Source organism: Ananas comosus, unplaced genomic scaffold, assembly GCF_001540865.1.
Source record: "Ananas comosus cultivar F153 unplaced genomic scaffold, ASM154086v1, whole genome shotgun sequence".
NCBI classification, from domain to species: Eukaryota; Viridiplantae; Streptophyta; class Magnoliopsida; order Poales; family Bromeliaceae; genus Ananas; species Ananas comosus.
In genome coordinates this window covers 15,997-31,548 of record NW_017890768.1, presented here as the reverse complement: position 1 = coordinate 31,548, position 15,552 = coordinate 15,997, and the positions used below count along the sequence as shown (strand labels likewise).

Genomic DNA, 15,552 nt, shown 5'->3' with positions numbered 1-15,552 from the left:
GTGAACACTATTTGCATGCCGGGTACTGAATCAAACGGCATTATGGTTATGTCAAAATATTTCAAAATGGAGTACAGGTTTCTGAACTTTATGGTTTGCTACAACATCATGCCTCTCGCGAACACGAAAATCTTAAGATGGGATCGGATTCTGTACATGTATCTCTTCGGTAGGCCAGATATTGTGAGTGCGAAAAACATTAACATGAATATTCCGTTTCTGATCTGGCGGCGGATGGCGAAGGACATCAAAACCTCTGGGCAAAATGAGAGGTTACCATTTCCTTTGATAATTATGCGGATTTTGCGACTTCGTGAGGTGGATGTTCGGTGTACATCATACGAGCACAGTTTGGGTCGGATCAATGAAAGGACGTTTGTAAAGTCCTCGGTGCAGCTTCGTACGCCGTCTCAACGTGCTTCTTCCCCTCCTGCAGCTCCACCTCCTGCTACTGCTACTTCTTCACGTCCTTCTATGGACATTTCTGAGGAAGATATTTCCGTTTCATCGGTGTATCGCGAGCAGCAACGTCTATCTGAGGAGCTTCAGAAGTTGTCTGCAGAACAAGCTGCGATTCGTAAGGATGTGAGCAAGATGAAGCGCTTGTTGAATATGATTTTTGACAAATTAGGATGTTGTCGGGCGGATTTACCTCCAGGAGATGATTCTGACTAGGAGTTACCGAGCTTCTCCTTTTGTCGTTTTGGCGCTTTCTGACAAAAAGGGGGAGATGGATGGGATGGTCTTAATGATGATGATGATGCATTATTCTTGATGTTTAGTTAGTTAAGATGTTTAATTATGAACTATGATGCTTTAGGTGTCTGACTTAGTGCTTTAGGTGTTTGTGACTATGAACTATGAATTATGAACTATGACTTGATAGTTTGTTTGATCTTGATACTTGAATCTTGATTATGCTTTGAGAATGTTTTTGCAGGAATAATTCAAGACTTCAAGACTCCATGTCTAAGTCATAGAGTTTGTATTAAGGTTGTAAAAGTGTAAATTTTGTTTATTGGATTGATCATGCAGGAGATTATCGTTTGGTGATTGCGATGATCTTCTTTTTATGACTTATTGGTTGTATACGAGCTTTGTAGTATATTTTGTCACGAAATCGCCAAAGGGGGAGATTGTTAAGGATTTTATAGGTTGGCGAATTTCGTAAAGTTGTTTGGAGTCTTGAAGAGTTGATCGCAGAAGTTTTTGAGAAGAGATTCAAATTGGAGGACGAAGACTCATTCGGAAAGATCGACACCTAAGGTATGAAGAAAAGATCATTTGTGGTGAAGATACATAATTAGAATAAGTTCAGAAGGCTTAGATTGCTTTAAAACAACTTTTCTGAACTTTCATGTGTTCTGGGACCGGTCCCTGAGATGGAGAGACCGGTTCCCCTAAGGTCCTCACTGCGTAAACCATGATGCAACCGGTCCCCTGTGATGAGAGACCGGTTCCCGAACCATGGTGCTTCTGTCGCGCAGCGAGGGACCGGTCTCAAGTTTGAGAGACCGGTTCCCGAACGTTGGGTTTTTGGTCACGCAGAGAGGGACCGGTTCCTCACTTGAGAGACCGGTCTCTCACAGACCGGTCTCCTCGAGAGGACCGGTCTCTGAGGACGACACAGGTTTTTGAAAACGACTTTTTGCAATCCTAGTCTACTTCTAAGTCTTCTAAACATATAAATAAGCTATGTGGGTCATCTAAAATTAAGGCTTTGAATATTTTACCAATTCTAAACCCTAGAAACTTATTTCTCTCCGTTTCAATGCTTAGATTTACATGATGAGTTTCTAGCAATCAACATCGGCTTGATTCTTCGTTGTTACTCAATAATTCTTACGAGAATCAAGTAGATGTTTGATAAAAGGTGAACTCCCATAGCTTATGGTTTTCAAAAGTTAAATCACCACAAATCTTCGATTCTACAAGCTCCGGAAGGAGGTTCGGCGCGTGGATCTCGCGTGAAGCCGAGGATTCGGTGGACGCTTCGAGGAGTTGAGGCGTTGACGCTGCGAGGAGTTGCAGCAAGGTCGATTGGTGGATTCCTATCGATCGAGGACCGGCAAAGATCACCGTCAACGAGAAATCGGTAAATTGAGTCGTGTGTTTTTGTCGAAATCACTTGTACTCAAGTTTTCTTAGTGGATTTTCTTTGCGTGATCGGTCCCGTGGGTTTTTCACTCCGAATTGGAGTTTTCCCACGTTAAATTCTCGGTGTGCTGTTTTAATTTCTGCTATTGTGTTTTGTTTGCATCGAGTTTTTTCGAGTTTGCCGGATTTACACCTATTCACCCCCCTCTAGGTGTTACTTACCTTTTAGATCCTCGGGATCCATATCTTACATGCACTTCCTTGGCCACTAGATCGGCCGAGGACAACTCCACATGGACCAGCAGAAAGTGCGGGCGATCGACGAGTGGGAAGCGCCCACGACGGTGTCCGAGCTGCGATCCTTTCTCGTACTCGTCAACTACTATCGCCGTTTCATCACGGGCTACTCCGCTCGAGCGGCCCCTTTGACAGATCTGCTGAAGAAGACCCAGTCATGGGACTGGACCCCTCGATGCGCGGAGGTATTCGATGACTTAAAGCGGGCGGTGACAGAGGATCCGGTGTTGCGGCTTCCCGACTGTAACCGTCCATTCGATGTACATACTGACGCCTCGGACTTTGCCATTGGTGGTGTTCTCGTGCAGGACGGACACCCCATCGCCTATGAGAGCCGCAAGCTCAACGACACCGAGCGGCGATACACGGTGCAAGAGAAGGAGATGACAGCCGTAGTGCACTGCCTCAGGACTTGGCGGCACTATCTCCTTGGAAGCAAGTTCGTTGTGCGGACGGACAATGTCGCGACGAGCTACTTCCTCACTCAGAAGAAGTTGTCACCCAAGCAGGCGAGGTGGCAGGACTTCCTGGCGGAGTTCGACATGGAGCTCTTGTACAAACCCGGGAAAGAGAACCATGTGGCTGACGCACTCAGCCGCAAGGCCGAGTTGGCAGTGGTGTGCCAGCTCCAAGGCGCGATCAGGGAGAGAATCTGCGAAGGGACTTACGAGGACCCTGTGGCCCAAGGACTCGTGCGACTGATCAAAGAGGGCAAGGCGCAGCGGTTCTGGCTTAGCGATGGGCTGCTCCTCACCAAGGGGCGGCGTGTCTATGTGCCCAGATGGGGCAACCTTCGTCGCGAGCTCATGAAGGAGTGTCATGATTCCAACTGGGCCGGACATCCAGGACAGAAGCAGACGATGGCGCTACTCGAGGCCGCCTACTATTGGCCTCGCATGCACGACGACGTGGAGGCGTACGTGCGAACTTGCCTTGTGTGCCAGCAAGACGTGCGGACTTGCCTTGTGTGCCAGCAATCCTGGGGGCCTCCTCGAGCCCCTGCCTACAACGACGCGTCCGTGGGAGAGCATTTCCATGGACTTCATCTCCGCCTTGCCCAAGGTGAGGACGTTGGGGTCCATCCTCGTGGTGGTAGACCGATTCTCCAAGTACGGGACTTTCATCGTGGCACCAGCGGATTGCACGGCGGAAGAAGCGGCGCGGCTCTTCGTCAGCAATGTGGTGAAGCTTTGGGGCGTCCCCGAAAGCATTGTGAGTGACCGCGACCCTAGATTCACGGGCAAGTTCTGGACAGAGGTGTTCCAGATCCTGGGGTTGGAGTTGCTTTTTTCCACCAGTTTCCAACCCACAGACGGACGACCAGACGGAGCGGGTGAATGCCCTACTGGAGGAGTACCTGCGGCACTATGTCAGTGCCAACCAGAAGGACTGGGTGCATCATCTGGACGTGGCCCAGTTCTCCTACAACTTGCGGCGGAGCGAGTCAACCAACCTTAGCCCGTTCGAGCTGGCAACAGGGAGGCAACCACTCACTCCGCATTCTGCTGCTGCGGGCGAGCAGGGCCACAGCCCAATGGCTCTCCAATTCACTTCTCATTTGCAGGAGAAAGGAGACATTGCGAGAGCCTATCTCGAGAAGGCAGCCCGCCGAATGAAAAAGTGGGCCGATGCAAAGCGGCGACCCTTGGAGTTTGCCGAGGGAGATCGAGTGTTGATCAAGCTGCAACCACAACAGTTCAAGGCATTTCGCAAAGTGCACCGTGGGCTTTTGCGAAAGTACGAGGGGCCTTTCACTGTCATCAAGCAAGCGGGCAAGCCTACAAACTGCAACTCCCCGCAAACCTGAAGATTCATCATGTCTTTCATGCTAGTTGCCTGCGGCCCTACCATGAAGACGCTGAGGACCCGAGTCGGGGCGTGTCGCAGCGCGCTCCCGCCACTATGACCACTACAATCGACAAGAAGGTCGAAGCCTTGCTGGATACTCGCACCATTCGGCGTCGCGGAGTCCCGAGGAGCATCGAGTACCTTGTCAACTGGAAGAATCTCCCGCATGGCGAGGCACGCTGGGAGAAGGCTAACACTCTCTGGAAGTATTAGAAGCTGATTGATGACTTCCAACACCAGCACGCGACGAGGGCGTCTGCGTAATAGGTGGGGGAGGTTGTCACGACATAAAGATTTTCTCCGCGATTTCCCTTTGTAATCACCCAAACTCCAAAGCGGATATCTGACGGAGGTTTTAGCTTAGAATCTTCTAGAAGCTTCTACGCGGATCTCGAGACTAATGGTGCGGATACCGGAGGGTCAAGAGTCCCTTAGAGTTTCTAGGTAGTCAATAAATGTATGACTCTTCGAGTTTCTATGATATTTATTAGGACTCTTGGGAGACCGCGTGGCCTCCCCTTTTGGCTAGTAGTATTGTGCCACTTGGCACCTTTCCATTGGCATTATGGGCGGCGAGTGGCCTATAAATAGTGTGGCCTCCACCCCCTCTCATTTCAGAATCTCATATTGTATTCTCAAGTTTAAAATAATAGAAGAGCTTTCTTCATATCTCTCTCTTGTACTTAGTCTAGGGCAAGTGAGGTCCTAACTTAGCAAGTAGAGAGACAGGCTTGCTCACTTCACGAAGAAAGGCGAGCGCCGCACGGATTTTGCGAACCAAACCGTTAAGTCCGTGACAGGTGTGACTCTAAGACTTAATGAAAGAGTTTGGTATAAATTTTAAGCCTGTGTCTATTATGTGATAGTATGAGTATAATATATTTAGCTAAAAATTCGGTTTATCACAAAAGAACCAAGCATGCATATTGATGTACAATCACTACATCTTGAATGTCATAGAAGATGGAAAGGTCAGGGTGTTGTAAGTGGGAAATCATAAGAATGTGGCCGATAAGCTTACGAAACCGATGAAAGTAAAGATGTTGACTTGGAGCCTAACTTCTATAGGCTTCAAAATGAGTGAAGCATTAAGACACATGATTGGCCCGGAGATAAAGAACGGTGATTTTGCTATGAAGGTAGAAATTGTTGGGTTTGGTGATATCAAATTCACCTATTAACCTATTTGGTTTATTTTTAAGTTTGGTTTAATAAACTCATGAAGTGGGCTAGTTGATCATTGATTTTGGGCTTTAGTTAACCAATTAACAAATTGGGCTAGGTGGGTTGTTGTGCGAGGGATTCTCATTGTGTAAGAAAGAGAGTTCTCATCTTTCTCTGTAGGCTTCTCTTTTCTTAGCATAGAGAAGAGAGGTGTAGAGAGGGTAGGAAAACGTGCTCTGTTTTTTTAACTCAATTCAAGACTTTCGAGATTATTGGAGGTATTTCAAGAGGCGTTTCGAAGCGAGATTCGTGTGATCGAAAGGAGATTTAAAGGTGGTGTGGTAAAAAAACTTTTTTTCCATTGTCCAATTCATGGATTGGATCTGAATGATAGTTATATGTCTATTATAATAGAAGGGTAATTTCTATCCAACTCTTATAATCTTCTCATTTTGAGAATGGATTTGATCTTCTACGTACCCGTAGATGTAGTCGGTTGTGGGTGAACCTCGTAAGTTCTCTTATGTTGTGATTGTGTACTTGGATTTTTCTCTTTCTACTTTATTTTACTTAAATTTCTTGCACGTCTTGATTATTGATGATTGAGATACAACACACTAGTTAATGAGTGTGATTAGTGCCTTAACCGTACAAGCTCTATCGTTCTCTGCATGACAGTTTTGCCGAATCAAGTCGCTAACCTTGTTGATCAGCCAGTGGGGCTGGTCCGAATGGACGAAATCGAAGATCAAATGCAGGAAGCGGTTGGAGACATACATACAAGTTGTGCAAACCGGCCTCAACTTCTTATACGGCACAAGGCCGTGGTTTCGTACGCTACGAAGGTGAAGTCGAGATCAAGCGTATGGTCAGAGCTTGTGACCTTCGGCGTCTTGCGACCCCGACGAAAGAGACACACTCTTATTGAACAACTTGAATATGACCCAACAAAGAGTACTCAACTACTAATTAAGATTGGCGTAAAATGCTACATGGGAGCTCATATATATTAGCTCTTCTGCGGAAAAATTCCAGAATGCAACGGGTATATTAGTGACGTGGCGTAACAAACCAATCAAATTAATCCTTTTAAGAATATATGTCCCATCATGATTGTAAAAAAATATTTTTATTGTACTTTTGTTTGAAAAGAAGGAATGTGATTGGCTTGTTATTGATGACGTGGTGCAAGTGTGACAGTGTAGAATTCCTCCTTCTGCGACCATGCTATAGCATACGGATCCTACTAAATTTCCGTAAAAACTATATATATTATGAATTAGAAACCTCCACTAATTAAAAGGTGATGTGAAACTTTTGATATTTTGACCATACTAAAGTCTAGTTATAGTTTGTTGGTTGCAGTAAAGGGCCCGTTACGCATTTGGAACAGGGATGTTCTTGACTCAGAAAATAATCAACTCCTCTAATTACTTTGAATAATAATAATATAGTGTGTGTGTGTGGTTTGAATTATAATTTTTTTTGTTAAATATTAAAGTTTAAGATTAATGGAAATAAAATGGACATCCAACTGTAATGATAATGTAATGACCCTCTCTATGAGTAACTTAATGATTCCGAACCATCAAACCAAAATATTTGAATCCAATTATTAATATTTCAATGTAAGTCCTTACACACCTACAAATAATCTTTTCTTAACCCAACATAAAAATATAAGAATCTTAAGGCACTATCACTTACATGTTTCAGTATTACGAAATAATAAAAGATTTAGCCCAAATCTTTTAAGAATTAGGCTGGTGTCACGTCCTGGGACCCAGCGAAAGCCCGCCCGGTGCGTGTCCAGACCCGCCATATACCTACAACATAAAAGACGTCTATAACAAAGCGAAGAATAAAGCAAAAGTAAATAAGTATCTATAGATATCAAAGTATGAATACGACTAAATTCTAATAATAAGTGGAAAGCTAAAAGAACTAAACAACCATCATAATCTAAAATAGATACATCATAAGATACAAATACAAGGTGTTAAATATACAAAAATAGTGGTCTCTACACATAGGGTACAAAACTCTCACTCTCTCCAACTAAAACAAAAGGAGAGATGAACCACCTAATAGCAAGCTCCTCGCTAACTAGCTAGAGGCAACCCCCTTACCGCGGTCCCTAACCTCTTCCGAAGAGGAAGGCTCTGTAACAAAAACAACAAAAGAGGAGGCGTGAGAACTATTAATCAATAGTTTCCAGTAGGTAAGCCGCCGACATCAGCGAAATACACCACTAGGCTAAGGAAGCATAAGTAATATATTCTAACATTTAAATGAAATGAACAACATGTATTTTAAGTATGAAATAAAACTTACTAAACTACTATGTCTCTATTTTAGCAGAATTTCACATGTATAAGAGTTATTCTAACATGAATGAATATGTATATAAATAGCATGATATCCACAAATACAACTAGTAGGATGTTTACATTTACATTTAGTATATTGTCCACATTGCATTTTAGTTCAATATTGTTCCAATCATAAAGGACCTACACAAGATAGTCCGGCTTGCGTCGTGCCTAATGGTCCCGTGGTAGTCAACATTCCCACTCTAAGAATGAGCATTCCCCACGGCATCCCATTTAGGCGCCCAATCCCCCACGGGCGAGCTTATATCGTGTTGGCTATCTCCGGAATACCGGCTTGTGGGGAGCGACCCTCACAAGCATATGTGAATGAGCACAATGGCAAGCAAGCGTAATCATCCGTCTCAAATCCAATGTCATCATGTCTAAAATATGGTATAAAGGCTAATGTCCCAATGGCCTATCACTATGTCATCAAGTAAGAGTTTATCCATTTACTAAGTTCAATGCCACTTTATGACATTAATATCCACTATGTCAAACATGAGTTTTATGTTTGAGAGCATATTATATTTATCATTTTCACTACATAAAACATGATTCTAAGCCACAAAAAAGAATGCCATTTACTTGCATGATTACTATGTACTTACCTCTCTACTACATAAAGATAAAATTTCGTGATACATAATATATGCATTTAAACATTCTAAAATTCACATATGCTCTATCTAGCAAGAATATGAATGATTTTCTATTTTACAATAAAGAATATAATATAGGGAGAGTTCACTCATTTCGGTGAGGTCAAACCCTCCAAGAACTCCTTGGATCCCCTTTGTTTGCGCTAACAAAAATATCCACTAGTTTCCTAACTCCCTAAAGAAAATTCTAAGAGGGTTAGGGGTAATGAACGAACACCCCATGAGTCTATCTTTAACCAACCCAACATAAGGTCAAAACTCACCTTGTATGGTGTAGAACCCCATCAAACTCCAAGTGAAGACTAGGATACTTCTAATCCAACCTAAATGGAAGTTCTATACTCATCAATTTAACCCCAAATGCTACAAATCAAAAATCTCCAAATAAAATCCTAAATTTCTCATTCTAGGTTTTCATCACAAAAATCCACAAGAAACATGATCTAAGGAGAAGATCAAGATTACTAACCTCTTTTGAAGCTCCAAACCAAGCTAGGAGTGTGTTAGGGTTAGAAATCTTTTCTTAAACAAGCTCCAATCCTTACTTCAAAGCTTCACCAAGGTTGAAGAACCATCAAAATACAAAAAAGAGCAAAAGGGAGAGATCAATCACATGAAATCCCACAAGAAAAGAGAGAAAATCTAGAGAGAGATAGAGGAAAATACCGACCTCCCTCCTCCTCTGGATGCAGCACAAAAATTCCAGCCCAAGGGGTATGGGGTATATATTGTATTGCAACAATTACAAAAAAAATCCTAAAAAATCTGCAGTCTGCGGACTGCACTGCGTACCGGTGCACGGACTGTAGTACCGGTACCAGGCAGCAGCACGCGCAAACCCGAGCCTCGGGTAAGCGACCAAACACACAGGGTACCGGTACCCTCGCAATGCAGTACCGGTACCAGGTCCAATACCGATACTCGGCCAATGCAATACCGGTACTCTGCCCTGCAGAGCTCAACCCGAGAGCAGACCAAAATCTACAATTTAGAGGTTTTGGCGCTAAGTTTTTCATCCTCGCTCCTCGAGATGCGAGTCATAGGTCGGAACACAGTCAACGACCCTACAGAAAATCCGAAAAGTTTTAGAACACAAATCAAACAGTCGAACCTTACAATTTGCTAAAGTTAAGTGTGTTATAGCTGGAATGCTATCAATAGCACAAAATTGTTGGTGCTATTAGGTTTTCAGTCCTTGGATAAAGAAATTTACGGTTAGAATGATGTGGGCCCTCTAGGGTTGAGTGAGTTGCTAGTTGAACAGTATAATCTAACGGATGAAAATAGTTAAAGGGTTAAATCTAACGGCGGAAAACTCCATGGCACTAAGTGCTTGGTGCTATCGATAGTATCCCAGCCGAACTCATCTGTTAACACTAAATATTTTCTACCAACAATTTGGGCTAAAAAGGGCGCCGGTCTATATAAGCTAGTCTGAATAGATAAATTTTAGGGATAATTGCTTATATACCCCTCATACGTTTGAAAATATTCGATTTACCCTTACTTTTTATTTCTTTCTAAAATACCCCTCATATGTCCAACCGTTATTACAGAATACCCCCACAGTTATCTCCTATTAAGTCAACTTGGGTTAAACGTGAGTTAAACATCTACCACAGTTAAAAAAAATTAAAATACCAATTTTGCCCTTAACTTAAGGGCAAATAAGAAATATTGGTGATGGTAGAGGGGTATATTGGAAAAGATCAAAAGTCAAAATACTTTTTGTGTCCCTGACTTTAAGGACAAATAAGAAAGTGAGTGATGGCGGAAGGGTATATTTGAAAGGGCAAAATAGTAATTTTACAGAGTTAACATAGTTAACTAACAGATTTTAACTTTAGGGATATATTAGAAATAGGTTGGAACATAAAGAGGGTCTTTTCAATATTAGCCTTCTAAGATGAGTAAATCAGAAAGCGAAAACTTTTCAGGAGTATATAAGCAATTACCCCTAAATTTTAAATCCATACCAAACTTTAATAATAAGAGTCAAAATTAAACAAATCTAAACAAAATAGAATAAATTAGATTTAACTTGAGGGGCTAAATAGTAAAAAAGCCCAACCCTAATGTATAACAACTTTGCTTGCTGTACATGAAAAGGAAAGAGAGAGGGACTGGAAAACTGAAAACGAAAAACGACGTTTACCTAACCAGCATGCTACAAAACTAGTCTCTCAAATCACTTTATCCTAGCTAGCAAAAAGGTAATAAATATGTAGCATGTCCCCATCAATTTAGTCCTTACAAAAACATTTTCCTAACTCCTCTCCCTCGTTAGCGGATAAGGACCAACCAACTAAAATCAACCAACAAACTAACCCAACCATCCCCCCGCGCGCCTATGGATGGATGTCAATGCGTGCGGATATTCTAATTTTTTATTCCAATTTAAATCTGAATTCGAACGAATCGGATTTATTTGATACTAAACGAATATGATTTTGAATATAGAGGTTAAAAATAAAAATTCGACGAATATGAATTTGAATATGAATTTTGACTGTATTTGATTCGAACCCGATCAAAACTTGAGTTTATTTTACATTATATAATATATATATATATAGAAAGAGTTAGGCCGGTATACTATCGGTAGCACGAAAATCTTCGTACTACCAAGTTGTTTTTAATGATGCTGCTTTGAAATCGACGATCGTCTCCGTTAAACTTGATATACACTATTAAAAGTATTTAGAAACTAAATTTCATAATTTTTCGACATCATTTGGCAAATGATCAAAAGATCTCAAATTTGATAATTTTAATGGTAGATGTGATGCGTTTGTGAATTTAACGGTATAAAATAATTCAAATCTGATGAAATTTTTAGAGAAAATTTTTTTCACTATTTAGAGTAAGATCAGTACCTCTAACCTTAAATTCAAGTGTTTTATCATATTTTTATTTTCAGCCGTTCATTTTTAGACTACTCGTTTGATAGGTAAATGATGTCAAAAAATTATGAATTTTAGTTTTCAAATAATTTTAATAGTGTAGATCAAATCTAACGGAACTAATTGTCGATTTAGGAGCCGCATCATTGAAAACAACTTGGTAGCACGAAGGCCTCCGTGCTACCGATAATATATCAGCCTAACTCTCTCTCTCTCTCTCTCTCTCTCTCTCTATATATATATATATATATATTTGATATAATATGTTATATTTAAATTTGTATTTTAAAAATTTAGATTTAATGTAGTATATTTTGAAATATCGAAAAGAGAAATAATTGTTTCGCGTTCGAGTTTTTGAATTCAGATTTCAGATATTTGGTCAGGTTCGGATTTGAATATGGATTTTAAAAATCTGTCAAGTTCAAGTTCAGATTCTGGGTTTCGGATTTGGAGTCGGATTCGAGTTCGAATTTTGAGAACCCGCCCCAAATTCGACCTGTTGAAATTCCTACGCCTGCGGAGTAAATTAGTGAGTGCCAGAGATGGTTCCCAAGATGAAGACTTTTCTATTTTTTCAGATTCGTATTGTTTGTATAATGGACAATGAATCAGATAGCCTCGCGTTTGGATGATCCCAACCAAAATTTTATTCAATTATCATCATCCATCTTGCGATATAAGTGGGCATTGCGACAACTACCACAACATCTTAATTCATATTGGGGTTTTTTTAACTGGTGGTTGATTAGTAAAAATTAGCGCATATTGCATCATCTAGCCCTGATAATTAAAGTTGAAAGAATAATAATATTATTACTATATCTGCAAATACATATAATATTTTTTAAATAGGTAAATTTCAAATATCACTTTTGTGGTTTCGCACTTTCTGGATCACTTTAATACCATATGATTTAAATTGTATTAATTTAGTATCATATGATTTTATTTTTCTCTTTTCGTCAACTGCTCCGTTAACTTTCCGTTAAATCATATATAAAAACTTCAACTTCAGGTACTTCATCTATATTTATCGAATATTTATTTTAATACCCTTTAATTTTAAATTTGTTACTGATTTAATGAAAAAAAATAAATAAATAAATAAAATAAAATCACAGAATACGAAAGTAATATATTTTAAACAACACGGTACCAAAATAAAAACTTTATACCCACGGTTTGGTTTGGGAATAGGGATAGGGATAGGTCCTTATCCCCCTTTATACCCAAACGCTAATTTTTTATCCGAGAATAGTAGTTCTCGGTTATTCCCACCAACACCTCCATTTTCTATATAAAACTTTCTAATATTTTTCTTATCCTCGGGAACAACCCAATTTTCATCCAAACGCTATTTTTCTTATCCCCATATTTGTACCTATCCCTGTAATAGCTAGTTCTTGCTTATACCCGAACCAAACGGTTAAAAGTACAAGAATTGTATTTATAGTTTTTCTTTTTAAATTTTATATGTATTATAATATAAATAATACATAAGAATAATTTTACGAGAGTATATTTGATAAAACTGTAAAAAGTAGTACTAACAAAAAAAAAAATAATATAGGATATAGCGCTGTGTATGGGGAACACTTAGGACAACTTTAAACTCAGGCAAATTTTGAGATGGCCCACAGGTTCTTTTAATTCCTTAATTGACGACCCATAATATCTAGATATTTTATTTGAATAATTTTAATTACTTTAAATTAAACTTTCTTATTGAAATTAATATTGCTAATAATTATCTGCCGATAATTCATTCTAAATTTACTACTTGAAACAATTAAAAATTTTTTATTTTATAGTTGAGGGTTCTCGAGTGCCCAAATATTTCTCCAAATTTTCCCACAACTTGAAAATGGAAACAAACAAAGTATAAATTTAAAAAGTTATACTTGCTGTTACTGAAAAAATAAAAAGAAATCACAACAAAAATGGAAAAAAGAAGAGTCGGAGTAATTTTTTTTTCTCGAGATTTTTTCCTTAGTGCGCCCTATTAAATAGAACAGATTAAAGGATTTATAAACCTCTCTCATTCTTTTTTCTTTTTTTTTTCTTTGTACAAAAAGTACTTTTTCCACGAACTCATCTTATTTTGTATAGAGAGCTCTAACAAAAAAAAAAAAAGGAAAGAAAAAGATAGAGAAGATTTAATAATAAAGAAAATCGAGGAGAGAGCGAGAATTAAAAAAACAAAAAAAAAAAAAAAAGGGAAAGAACGTTTCTTCTTTTTTTTTTTTTTTTTTTTTTGCGTTCTTGGTTTCCTGGGGATCAGATCTTGTGATGCAGAAACCGTCCTCTTCAATCAGTTTCTCGTTTTCGCTTCGTACTCTCTTTCGAGCACGTACGTACCGCGTTTCCGTTTCCGTTACTTTGCGCCGCTACGATCCGCAACCGAAAAACCCTAATAGAGCTACTCGATCGCGCGACGCCGAGGCGGCTCGCGACGGCGCTGCGGCGCCTCTCGAGCGGACGGCGCCGGCGCGCGTGGGTGGTGGCGCTCGAGGCCGGCATGTAGCTCCGCACCTCGCTGCGGATCATCTCCTTGCATCAGCGCCAGGACTCCGCGCTGTATCGGCGCCGTCGGCGGCGCGGCGGGGCGGCGCGGCGGAGGAGGAGTTGGTCGGAGGGGGGGCCGAGATCGAGCCCGGGAGGGAGAGGGTGAGGAGGTGACGGGATCGTCGCTGCGAGGGCGATCGAGGAGCAGGTGGTGGCGGCGCGGTGGGAGGGGCACGATCCCCCCGTTCTCGGCACCGCGCGGTACACGTTCTGCGCGCCGCGCCGGCGTTGTTTCTCGGCGGCGAAGCGGCGGAGGGTGGGTGTGGTGGTGGAGCGCTGAGATCCGAGCCGGAGGGGCTGCCGGGGCTGAGGCAGAGCCGGCCGACACGGCGGGCCCGACGCTGCTGGCCCGCTTGGGCGGCGCGGCGCCGGCTCGTCGTCGTTGCCGAAATCGGGGGGCTGCGGGGCGGGGCGGGGGCCGAGTATTGCGCTTGAGGGTGGAGTTCCAGTGGTTCTTGATGGCGTTGTCGGTGCGGCCGGAGAGGAGGCGGGCGATGGTGGCCCACTTGTTGCCGAAGCGGCGGTGGGCGCGGACGATGGCGTCGTCCTCGTCGGGCGTGAAGGGGCGGTGCTCGACCTGCGGCGAGAGCTGGTTGCACCACCGCAGCCGGCACGACTTCCCCGACCTCCCAGGTATGGATTTGCTGATCAGCGACCAGTTCCTCGCCCCGTGCTTCTGCACCAGCCTCTGCAGCGCCTCGTCCTCTTCCGGACTCCACGGCCCCTTTATCCGATCCATCACCACCCCCACCCCCACCCCCTCTTTACTACTACTACTACTACTACTACTACTACCACCACTACTATTCCTCATAATAACAACAACAATCTTAATCACAACACCAATAATAGCCTCTAAAAAAAAATAATATATCAAGGGTGAGAGGGAGAGAGAGCAACTTTGGAGTCGTGGTAGAAAGAGAGAGAGAGAGAGAGAGAGACTGCAGATCGATTGGGGTAGGGGGGAGTTGGGAAGACGAGGAGGAGTATATAAGAGGGAGAGGGAGAGGGAGGAGGGGGGTGACCGGGAGCAGCCGGTAAGAGTTAACCGGCAGTAAGGGGGGAGGGGGGGGCGTTGGGGGGCGCGCAGACCCGCTTCTTCCAGGCAGGCGGTTGTTTGCATACAGCTGGCACCTCGACACGCGTCGCCCGCTCGTTGCGTTTCCTTTTCCCTCCTTTCCTTTTTCCCCTCCCCCCCTCCTTCTCATTAAACGGATAAATAAATAAATTCTACGTTTGAATTTGATCCCCCAATAATCTCTTCTTATATAATTTATTAATAATCTTCAAACTTTACCATATTATTATTATAATAATTTTACTGAAACTTTCAAAATTATTATTCATAATAATTTAATTATTAAGTTAACTAAATATTTATATATATTATTAATAATTAATATGTCAGTAATTCGGCAATACTTAGTTAACTAATTGAATTTATAAAATTTAAAAATTAACATTAAATTTTAGGGACTAAAATATCATCATTTTTATTTATAATTTGAGGACAAAAACGTGTAATTTAATTTAACATATATATATATATATATATAAAATTAATAAAAAAAATGCGACCTCCCCGTGTCGTCGATATAATATCTCATCCTCAACCCCGCCTTCGACAACGCCCTCTAACTA

General features: G+C 41.7%; 1 long non-coding RNA gene and 1 pseudogene across 1 annotated transcript; both read right to left on the bottom strand.

Annotated features, from left to right (window-relative positions):
- Nucleotides 1-7,044: 7,044 nt before the first annotated feature.
- LOC109704219 lies at nt 7,045-9,049 on the bottom strand. Its single transcript, XR_002214228.1, has 4 exons — nt 8,910-9,049; nt 8,704-8,763; nt 7,491-7,568; nt 7,045-7,232 (listed from the first exon to the last, which is right to left on the bottom strand). It is a non-coding gene; the product is annotated as an uncharacterized LOC109704219 (long non-coding RNA).
- Nucleotides 9,050-13,653: 4,604 nt separating this feature from the next.
- LOC109704218 lies at nt 13,654-14,905 on the bottom strand (annotated as a pseudogene).
- Between the last annotated feature and the right edge of the window lie 647 nt (nt 14,906-15,552).